Below are 12,595 nucleotides of genomic sequence, written 5' to 3'. Positions count from 1 at the left end.
CAAATAAGAAGTTTTATTAATCTGAATTGTCTAACGTTACATGTCTGCTTTTGCCCTTATTTATTATAGTGACTCCAAACTAAAAATAAACCCTAATGGACCCCTTATGTGGACTTATATGATGCTCACTTACAATTAAACCCAAATAATATAAATAAACCCTAAACTAAGAAGAAAATAATAGTAACAATAAGAAATCCGAAATTAATATCCCAAATATGCTAGCATCAGATTTGTCACCATTAAGAAGTCCCAAATAGACTAGGAAATCTGATCTGAAGGTAAAATTTATTCTGAAGTCTTCTTTCCTTTTTGTAGTTAGGATTCATAAGGAATCCTTGTAAGAAAAGGATTCTGAAATAATTATGAATCCTTGCCACACTTGGAAACTATGTTGCAGCCCATTAAAGATCTTTGGAGAATTAGGAGATTCCCAAATAAGTTGCCACATCCTTTTAGGAAAAGAATCCTAGCCAAATAGGAAGTCCACAAGTCAAAAAAAAGTAAATAACAAAATTCGTACAGCCTCTATTGACCTGTGTTTTGATACCTTTCCGAACTCCGATTGACCTGAAATTTTAAACCAAGGTAGGAAAACATGTCAGAAGACTCCACGTAAAATTGCAGCCCAATCCAACGATCAGATTGAGAATTATGACTGTTGCCATAAAACTGGATAGTTGCACTTTTTATGTCAAAATCCGAATTTGACCTTTCCTGGATCGTATCACATGGAGAAATTCAACTTTAATGAAACCCTATTTATAGGATTTGCTTGGATTCTTTTCAAAACAATTTTATTTTAAATTAACATCAAAATGGTTTTCGTGTTTGGAAATGGCTTTGAAATTCCAAAGATTTTCTGTGTTGACCTGTGTTTTGATATCTTCCCGAACTCCAATTGACCTGAAATTTTAAACCAAGGTAGGACAATATTTTTTAAAAAATATTTTAAATAACTACCGACGGCCTTACAAACGGAACCCGGTCGTCAGTATTTCACCGAGAGTTGCAAAAACATTACCACCCATGCCACAATCACCGACGGATATATTCCGTCGGTGTTTACCATCGTTATTATCGACATACTATATCCGTCGCTAATTTATAGAGAGTTCTGAAATATTTACCGTCCATGCCACAATCACCGACTGCAATTCCATTGGTGATTACCGTTGAAAATACAGACGGACATATTTTGTCGATAAAGGTCTCGCGAGAAAAAAAAATTTGGCGCGCTTCGCTGTCTTTAAGACCGTCGGTGTTTGGTTTTTTTTATTTTTGACAGAGTTAGCAACGGAACAGGGAATTACCGACGATCGATATTCTGACTGACGTATTCCGTCAGTAAGAATTCTACCAACGAACTGCGTGCCTTACACTGACAGAATTAATCCGTCAGTAAAACAATTTAATGGTGTAGTGTTCATTTAGGAATGGAGATAAAATTACTCAAACCATTCGTTTAACCCGAAAGCAAAAAAAAACCATCAAACAGGAAAAAAAAACATCATTTATGGTAGTTTTCAAATCACACACAGGGAAACAAAAAAAAATAAAACAGATAAACCTTGTTTTATCTGATTTTCTCCATTATTGCCTACAAATATTCGCCAACTCAAGAAAAACAAAAATGTTGCAGCGAAAACCATTTTCAGTAATTTTATATTTCCATCTGCTTACTACTAGAAATTTGCTAAATAGCAACGGATTTACCGACGGAATATTTATGTCGGTACTTTGAGGTTCAAATTACCGACTGAAGTACGGACGGAAAAGTTTCCGTCGTCAAGAAAAAGGTGGAGGTTTTGGCGGGTTATTTTTTCAGACGGAATCACCGACGGATTCAAAAAGATAGCCCGTACAGCGACCGCCATTTATATTGCCGATGGAATCACTGACGGATTTGAAATGGCAGATCTGTACGGTGACGTGTCAATTGTTCCGTTAGAATCATCGACGGTTTCACCGACGGAGTGTCCATCGGTGAAACCGTCGGGAAAAGTTAATATATGTCCGATCTACCGACCCTGTCCTCCCCTATTTCTCCTTCTTCTTCCTAATCCCAACTCTCCCCATCTGCAAACAACCAGCCCCTCTCCCCCCCAAACAAAAATCTCCCTCATATCAGCTCAACAAGTTATATTTCTTGATGTTTTGTGGTCACAGCATTCGTGTTCTGATTTACCGACGGATTTTATCAATTTTTGTAAGTAATTCTATCTTTTTAAATTTTAACATTTAATTAAATGTCAATTTTATTGTTTTTTTAATATATGTATTTTGTTAGTAGATGTACATGTTTTATTGTTATTTCTCAAACAAACTTGTAGTATATGAATGTATAATTCTATACCTGTTATGGTTTGTTTTAGATTTTGTAAGATTGTATTTGTTTGTAAATTGTTAAAACTTTATGGAACTACCGAAGTACATGTGCTGTTTTGAAATAATTAATAGCTTCCTTAATGGGTCCGTTTAAAGTTTTATCAATGGTATTGCAGAGTGGTAATTTCTGTAAATTTATATATTTTAATTTATATGGACGTTGATAAATGATAATGAATATTTAATATTTATGAGAAGTTGTGATTGGTTTGTTGGATAATCTCGAGGTAAAGTAATATTTTTGCAAGTTTATTTACCTAACTTAGTTAATTAATACATGATGTCATCATACTTTTATAGAGGTTCGATATAAATCATGGATGATCGTTCATGGATGTATCGAGATTCACCCCAAGGATTGCGGAAGATGGATTATTGTAACGGGGTTCAGGGTTTTATTAATTTCGCAACATCTATTCCTAGAAATTTTACTGGAGGTGGTATTAGGTGTCCATGTAGGAAGTGTCAAAATAAAACGTATCTGCATCCAGATGTTGTACTGATGCATCTTCTACACAAAGGGTTTATAGAGAATTACCAGTGTTGGTATGCACACGGAGAAGTATATGTTAGTGAGAGGATAATGGAAGAAACGGTGGTTGGGTCTACTTCTAGTGCTAGCAACGTGCATGAAGCGGCAAATGACAACACTAATCCTTACAGAAATATGGTTATGGATGCAATGAGAATGAATCAAGGTAACGTCAGTCAATGTCCAATCGTAGAAGAAGAACCTAATGTAGATGCAGCTAGGTTTTTTTATTTGTTGAAAGATTCTGACGAACCATTATGGGATGACTGCACGAACCACAGTATATTATCGGCCGTAGCACAGGTGTTCACCATCAAGTCAGATCACGGGTTGAGTGAGGCCGGGTATGACAAGATTATTGAATGGCCAAGAAGCATTTTACCTGAAGAGAACAGGCTGAAAAAGAACTTCTATGCTGCAAAGTCCATGATGAAACCCCTCGGTTTATGATAGCAGAAAATTGACATGTGCCCTAACTTCTGCATGTTATACTACCTTGAAAATGCTGAAATGACTGAGTGAATGACATGCGGGCATTCCCGTTACAAACCTAGAACTGGTAGGGGAAAGACTCTAGTGGCATATAAAAAACTTAGATTCTTCCCGATCACACCTAGACTGCAGAGGTTATTCATATCACCAAGGACTGCTAAGCACATAACATGACACCAAGCACACCATGCGGTTGATGGAGTGATGGTTCATCCTTCTGACGGCGAAGCGTGGAAACGCTTTAACAGTGTTCATCCTCACTTTTCAGCTGAATTAAGGAATGTGCGTCTTGGGTTGTGTACAGACGGATTCAACCCATTTGGGTCATTTGCTGCTCCTTATTCTTGTTGGCCGGTCATACTCACAATTTATAACTTGCCACCGGGAATGTGTATGAGGCCGGAGTTCATGTTTTTATCTACTATCATACCCAGTCCAAGCAGCCCGGGGCGGAATATAGATGTTTGTCTTCGACTATTTATTGATGAGTTGGCGTAGTTGTGGTCCTCCGGAGCTCTGACTTATGATATATCGAGGAAACAAAATTTCCTTATGAAGGCGGCATTGATGTGGACTATCAATGATTTTCCAGCTTATGGAATGCTTTCTGGTTGGAGCACGCATGGGAAACTCGCATGTCCATACTGCATGGAAAACAACAAGGCATTCACGCTAGCAAATGAAGGTAAAGCTTCTTTTTTTTACTGTCACTGTTGCTTCTTGCCACTTAATCACAGGTACAGAAAGAACAAAAAAGATTTCTTTGTTGGCAGAGTTGAAAAAGATGTTGTATCCCCGCGTCTTTTTGGTGAAGAATTGCATGATGTTGTCTCAGAGTACAGTGACATTATGTTTGGCCTTCAATCAGGTAAGCAAAAGTTTCTTGGTTTTGGTTTGACCCATAATTGGGTAAAGCAAAATATCTTTTGGGAGCTTTCTTATTGGAAGACCAATCTGCTCCGCCATAACCTTGACATCATGCACATCGAAAATAATATGTTTGAGAACATTTTCAACACCGTCATGGATGTGAAGGGGAAGACAAAAGACAACATCAAGGCTAGATTGGATATAGCTTTATACTGTAACCGTAAAAATATGGAGTTGGTTTATGATGAGTCACGGGTCGCAAAACCAAGAGCAAGCTTTGTGTTAGAGAAAAACACACAACTGCAAGTCTACAAATGGCTTAAGAGTTTGCGTTTTCCGGATGGACATGCATCGAACATATCAAGGCTGGTTAGTATAGAGGACTGCAGATTGTATGGAATAAAGAGTCATGACTACCACGTGTTTATGCAAACACTCATCCCATTAGCTTTTCATGATTTGTTGCCAAAGGGAATATGGGATGCACTCACGGAGATCAGTCATTTCTTCAGAAATATATGCTCCAGCAATGTAACAACCCCGATTTTTCTACATTCTTTTTCGCGATATATTGGAAATTTTTAGGTAATTTTTTTTTGTGATATACAGGTTCCACCAAAATTTCTACCAAAATTTCGGCAGAGTCTCCCCTATACTGGTAGGTCCCAAGTTATCGACATATACCCTGTTTACACTTCTAATATCTCACATCTTATAACTCAAAATCACAACCCAATCATCCTGGGTCTCAACCCAACTCATTATCATTAAGACAACACATCTTATTCAATACCATCATATAGTATAGTTCAAATGAAAGATTCAATTTCAACTATAAATATGCATGGTCAAATAAGTACTAAGAGTTTAAACCATTAGAGTAACGACATGCATTCAAATTTACGGATTAATATTACATCTCAAGTTTTATAATTTACATAGTCAAAAGCAAAATATATCTAAACTAGCATTACCCTTGACGCGACCCTGATGGACCTAAAAATAGAAATTAACATGTACACATAAATATAAAAGATAATAACAAGTAATAACAATAGCAGACAATAATCTCTAAGGAATTTCTTTTGATATATAAAATTAGGCATAAACCTCTTTTACAACATATATTTTCCATCTATTACCAATATCCATCTAATATCCTATCTCATTTGCCAGGAATAATTTCATCTTGGAAATCTCAACACAACTCAACAGTTTGCGAACACCATCTCTTTATAAATCAATTCTCACTTGATACCAAGATATTCCTCTCTTGGTATTATTAGCTTATCTCATTCTTTTGGAATAACTAATCAATATTTTCCTTTTTCTGAATCTGATGCTAGAAGGTAATCGCTGAAACTAATAAATCTCAATAGTATTATTAGTCTTCTAATATTGGGCTAGACTAATCAATTTAAGAAATACCGGCACCGATGAAACTTCATCGATACCATTAGCAATCCAAACCTGGATGGCTAATCAATGTCATTTGATTCTTCCATTCGTACCAAACCCCTTTTTATTTTTCTTATTAACATCATATGCATTGTAACCACGGTTGCCAAGTATCATTTGCACACAATCTTAGTTATCGACACTACGGTCACTAAGTATCCTTCACATAACCTTGATCACCCTCATCACAGTGCCAAGTATCAATTTATGCCCTTAGCCACCATCATTATGGTGTTAAGTATCATTGTAATGTATCCTTAGCCACCAACACTATAGTAACCAATTATCTATCAATTCCCCTCCAATCTCCAAGTCATTGTGTTTACCCAATAACCATATTAATTAATTTACTCAATATGTTCGTCATATATTAATTATTTTACTCATAACATTTAGAATTTACTATTTCTAACTTCAATCAATTAATTCACATAATCTTTTCAAAACTTAACTATCCGGCTAACTCATCTCGATTGCCAATAATTCTGGTAATTTCATATAATTACCCACACTTTTGGTTAACCTTCCTCGGTTACCAATACATCTGATAATTCCATACGAATTATTCAGCCTCCAGCTAACTTCTTTTGTTAGTCAATCAATCCTGTAATTCCATACGAATTACCCCATATCCAGTTAACTTTCTTGTTAACCAATAAACCCGGTAAATCTCTTAATTGTCCAAGAAATCTGTCTAACCCATCTTGGTTGCCAAAGTCAATCCGGTAATTCCATACGTATTACCAAGCATCCGGCTAACCTCTTTTGTTAGCCAATCAATCCGGTAATTCCATACGAATTACCCATCATCCAGCTAACCTCTTTTGTTAGCCAATCAATCCGGTAATTTCATACGAATTACCCAACATCCAGCTAACCTTTTTTGTTAGCCAATTAATTCGGTAATTCCATACGAATTACCTCATATCTAGTTAACTTCCTTGTTAACCAATAAACCCGGTAATTCCCTTAATTACCCAAGAAATCTGACTAACCCATCTTGGTTGCCATAATCAATTCGGTAATTCCATACGAATTACCCAGCACATGACTAACCTCTTTTGTTAGCCAAATAATTTCGGTAATTTCTCTTAAATTATGAATAATTCTCATTTGTAATAATTACTCAACTTATTCATTTGCTTTATTCTTTTAACATCAATTAAACACACAACACAAATATTTAAGGAAAACTAATAATTACAAAATAAGGTGATGAATCACCTACCTAGAATAGGTGCACGTGCTGCCACTCCATGCAATCGTCCAGTCCCCACAGCTTTCCCTGTACCACCAGGGATTCAATTTTTATCAACAATACAACCAACATCACATCTTCATTTAATTCTCATTCAACTAGTATTCTCAAACTTATCACAAGGAATTTTCTTTAAGATCTCATACTCTTACTCATTTTAATGTTTATATTCATTCTTATAATTTTGTTATCAAAACCATCACTCAGCAGCAATTCCAAGCAACGATTAAAAATTGTCTAATTCCGATCAATTAAGCTTAACTAACCCAGAGCACTATCTAGTGTCTTAATCATAACTAAAGTTGTAAAACTCAGTTTTGGGCGTGATTTATCTCTATGAAAGGCTAAACATAGAGATACAACTTTTATGAAGAAACCAACTCCAAATTATTTTGTTTTAAGGCTCAAAATCAACAATCATAACATTCCCTTCTTTATAGCTAAAATTTTGGAAAATGAGGATTTTCATTCCTTGGAAATCCTTTTCAACTTCCAACTTATTTTCATGCAAAAGCAACATCATCCAAGGTCATTTGGCATCATTAAATCACAAATTCAAACCAATTCTAAAGCAAAGCATTCAAACAATTTCCCTACCTCTACAATATAGCAAGATTAGATCAAAATAAGGAAACTCATTCCTTTTGAGATTTCTTTTTTTTTTTGGTAAGTTGACGTATGTATTAAAAGAAGAAGATACAAACATTATAAGGGGCATACCCCAGATTTACAATGATAACAGAAACATAAACAACAGATGGCTACAAGCTAGCCACCGACCATAACACTGAAACCTCACTGGATTAGTTAGGGAAACCAATACAACCAGCTAACTAACAAATTAAGAATCTATGGTATTCACCCTCCAAGCTCGTTGGATCCTTTTGTTTTCATTTGTTGGTGCGACATTCCTCATCAAATCAAGCTTATCACGAATGATACATTCGATTTGATTAAAGACTAAATTCGAAGTTCTAGACATTCCAGCAAAGATCCTTGCATTCCGTTCTTGCCATACATGATACACTGTAGCTGCAAAACTTAGTTTACGAGAAAAATTGACGAAACTCTTGCCATGCCAAGAGACAGTGGCCCATCGAATCCATTCATCCCAGCCTTTTGTCATTCTTGGAATGTCGCATCTGTCACAAACATCCCACCAGATCGCTTTAGTATAGGAGCATTCAAAGAACAAGTGGTTGTGATCCTCATTGTTGCGGAGACAGAGCGAGCATCTATTGGGACCATGTATACCAAACCGATGAAGTTTATCTTGAGTTGTGAGTTTCTGTTGGACAGCCATCCATAGAAGAAATGAATGTCTTGGAACAGCATTCTTGAACCACACAATGTCATGCCATTCAACCATCTGACGATGACGTCTTAGTTGTTCCCAAGCTACTTTGATCGAGAATCTGTGATTTGGTGAATCCAACCAAACTATCTCATCCTTTTGCCCCATTTTAGGATTAGAATTGGAAGGAATAGCTTCTATAATGGGGTGCCAGCCAATAGCTTGGGTGGTAGGAGTTTTCCATTCTGAGTTATGAATTAGCACATTCACCTTCACGTTCTTGGCCATACCTGAATCATAGATGAATCTTTCCCCGTAAGAATCCGCGAGTGGGCTGTGAGGATGCCAATTGTCAAACCATAGAGAGGTTGTCATTCCATCTCCTATGATGTACTTCATCTTCGGCCATGCTAAGGATCTCAGCTTTAGAATCTTTCCCCAAGCCCAAGAGCAATTCTGTGGTGTCTTGATTGTTCAGAAATTCCTACCTCGCAACAGATTGGATCTGATCCAAGTAGACCATATTGAGCCATCTGAGTCATTGCACAGGTTCCAAATGTGTTTCAACAAAGCAATCTTGTTCCATTCTGTTATCCGTTTTATTCCTAGCCCCCCCTCCTTTTTTGGAAGACATACCTGATCCCAAGCCACTTTAGCCACAGTAGTTCTCATATCTGAACCTGACCAAAGAAAGGATTTCATAATTTGCTCTACATTTTTAATTACTTGCCCAGGTAAGAGAAAGAGAGATGCCCAATAGACTTGTATGGAAAATAAGACTGAATTAATCAGTTGTACCCGTCCTGCATACGAGAGTGTTCGACAAGTCCAATGTCGAACTTTAGAGGTGATTCGATCCACGAGGCCCTTACAATAAACAACCTTTAGTCTGGATGAGAGAAGAGGTACTCCCAAATATTTCATAGGGAGCTCCCCCTCTCTAAACCCAAGAATATGAATAATTTGCTCCTTCTCAGCATTTAACACACCGCTCAAGAAGATGTCACTTTTGTTTGGATTTGGATACAGACCTGATAGGTCTTGAAACTTTGTGAGCACCGTTCTGATCATACGAATTGACTTTACATCCCCGTTGCTAAAAATCATCAAGTCGTTAGCAAAACAAAGATGAGAAATTTTGTCCTTCTTGCATCTCCAGTGGAACTTGAATTCTTGGTTGGCACTCATCTTGCAGAATAGCCCCGAAAGGATTTCCATACATAGGACAAACAAATATGGCGACAATGGATCCCCTTGTCTCAGCCCTCTTCCCCCTTGAAAGTAACCTGCAAGCTCACCATTGACGTTGATAGAGAATTGACATGATGTAACACAAACCATGATCCAATCAATGACTGTTCTAGGGAATCCCATTTTTATTAACATGGCGTCAACGAAATCCCACCGCACCGAGTCATAAGCCTTCATCAGATCAACTTTCATAGCACAACGAGCAGGTCCCGTAGATTTATGATAGCCTTTCATTAGTTCCTGAGACAAAAGAATGTTATCACTGATTCGCCGTCCTGAGATAAAAGCAGTCTGATATGGACCAACTAAGGATAGCAAAACAACTTTGATTCTCCCAGCTAGAATCTTAGCGATGCATTTGTACACTGTATTGCAGCAAGATATAGGACGAAAATCAGTCAACCTTGTAGGATTAGCAACTTTAGGAATAAGAGAAATGGATGTGGCATTCATTTCTTTAAGCATTCTACGAGTATGAAAGAAGGATCTAACAGCGTTGATTACATCTTCCCCAACTATGTGCCACATTCTTTTGAAGAAACCTGCGTTAAAGCCATCTGGACCAGGGGCTTTGTTGTTCTTCAAACTAAACATAGCATGCTTAATCTCCTCCCTTGTTACATCTTGTGCGAGTAGATGCTGTTGCGTTGAAGACAGTTTCAAGTTAATTGCCGAGTCCATCACTTCCTCGTTCAGAACCCTAGGCATCTGATCCACTCCTAACACACGATGGAAGTATGCAATTACTTCTGATTTGACTGCCTCGTGTCCTTCGACAACCTCTCCATCCTCCCTTGTAAGTGATAGAAGCTTATTTCTATTTTGTCTTCCATTTACTGATTTGTGAAAGTAGCTAGTATTCTGATCCCCCAAGCTAAGCCATTGTATCCTTGCCTTCTGTTTGAAAAAACTCTCTTCAGCCCTGACGGTAGAAGCGTATAGACGAACAGCATCCCTTTCTCGCATGCGTAAAATTGGATTCTCATGCGCTGTAGGCAGAGCCTGTTGAGCCTTATCCATTTCGTTTTTTGCATCTTTAACTCTATCTGAAATGTTAGAGAAGGGAGCCATATTGAAAAGTTTCAATTCCTGCTTTAGCTTTCTTAATTTGCAACACAGCTGATACATTGGACAACCCCCCGAATTCTGATCCCATACCTTCTTCACCAAGGGCATGAACTCGTCATGATCCATCCACATATCGAAGAATCTGAATGGTTTCTTTATGTTCTGATCATTGCCACTAACCTTTACCACCATAGGAGAATGGTCTGACATACCCGAAGGCAAAAATCTCACTTCCGATAATGGAAAGTTCAGATTCCACTTCTCATTAACAAGTACTCTATCTAGTTTCCGCATGATCAGATTCTCAGGACATTGGTTCGACCAAGTATAATGCATTCCTGAATACCGAAGATCATCTACTTTCGCTTCTCGAATACATGTATCCAATCTGTCCATGGTACCAGCCCACGTAGTAGACCCTCCTAACCTGTCCGACTGGTTGCGGATAGCATTAAAGTCACCCATAAGAATCCACGGGGTTGACTCCCATCCATCACTATGACTCACTATATCAGCCCATAATGCCTCACGTAAGGAAGCATTGTTGTCTCCATAAATAATTGAAGTATTGAAACTGATTTTGGTAGCTAATATAGTGACAGAAACATGAATAGCCTGGTCTGACATTCCAACAACATCCACCTTCACCGTATCAGCATTCCAACAAACCCAAATACGACCACGACAAGAGAAATCATAATTATACAAGAAGGACCAAGAACGCAGAAGAAGTTTAGAAACATTATCTTTATTCTTGTCTTTAACTCGAGTTTCAACCAAACCAAAAAAAGCTATCCTCTCTTGATGGATGAGTCTACGCAATTCTGAATGCTTTATAGGATCATTCAAACCTCTAATATTCCAACATCCAATAATCATAGGAAAATAGAGAGGAGTACAAACAACAACACAAAGATTACCTTGACGTGCCTCCTGGAGAGGAGCCAGATTTCTGATTCTTCTTTGAAGAGGCTTTTGAACCCCTTTTCTTTTTCTCTAGAGAGTCTCTAGCCTTAATAGCTAACTGATTAACAGTTTCCCTTTCGGTGGAATTCAGGGTTTGAGGGGTTGTCATGATATCGGTTGGTTCCCCATCTGTATCACCTCCCATTGCGTCCATATCTTGATCTAAAGCAGTACTTGCAGCCCCTTGCTCCTGTTTCATGTCTTCTCGTAAACTCTTCAAGACAAGAGGAGAGGAAGGATTTTCATCTTCATGACAACCAGCATTGCACACATCTGATGTCGCATGATCATTCATATTACAATCAGGCATATGTATACCAGATGTTGAACAACCATTCTCATCACAATTACCCACTTTAGATGCCAAGGGAGCATTCTCCCCACTCACAGAACCCTTATTTCGTTTACCAACTACCTGCCACTGAAACTGATTCGGCTTGTTATCCGCAGATTTAGAGTTCATAGCTCCTAGATTCCTCTTACCCTCTGCCACCACTTTAAGATTATCAATGTTATTAGTAGCACATAGCGCTGTGGTGTGTCCAAAGACATTGCAATTACTGCACTTCGACGGTATCCATTTCGTATTCAGCTGAAATTGTTATGAATAACCCATTTGGACAGCGAAGATCATATTCCTTAACCAACGTCTTCGAAGCATCTATCTCAACGCAAACTCTTGCGTAACTAAGCCTTTTACGCAACAATGTCGTATGATCCGCATGAAGGGGGACTCCAATAGCACTCGCTAAGTACATTACACAGATGATCAAGATGCTCAGTTAAGGTGGATGTCTTCGGAATGTCAATCCAGGCTATTCATGTTTCTGTCACAATATTAGCTACCAATATCAGTTTAAATACTTCAATTATTTATGGAGACAATAATGCTTCCTTACGTGAGGCATTATGGTATGATATAGTGAGTCGTAGTGATGGATGGGAGTCAACCCCGTGGATTCTTATGGGTGACTTTAATGTTATCCGCAACCAGTCGGACAGGTTAGGAGGGTCTACT

The sequence above is a fragment of the Populus nigra genome, chromosome 4 (assembly GCF_951802175.1).
Source record: "Populus nigra chromosome 4, ddPopNigr1.1, whole genome shotgun sequence".
Taxonomy (NCBI): Eukaryota; Viridiplantae; Streptophyta; class Magnoliopsida; order Malpighiales; family Salicaceae; genus Populus; species Populus nigra.
Note: the sequence above shows the minus strand (reverse complement) of the source record.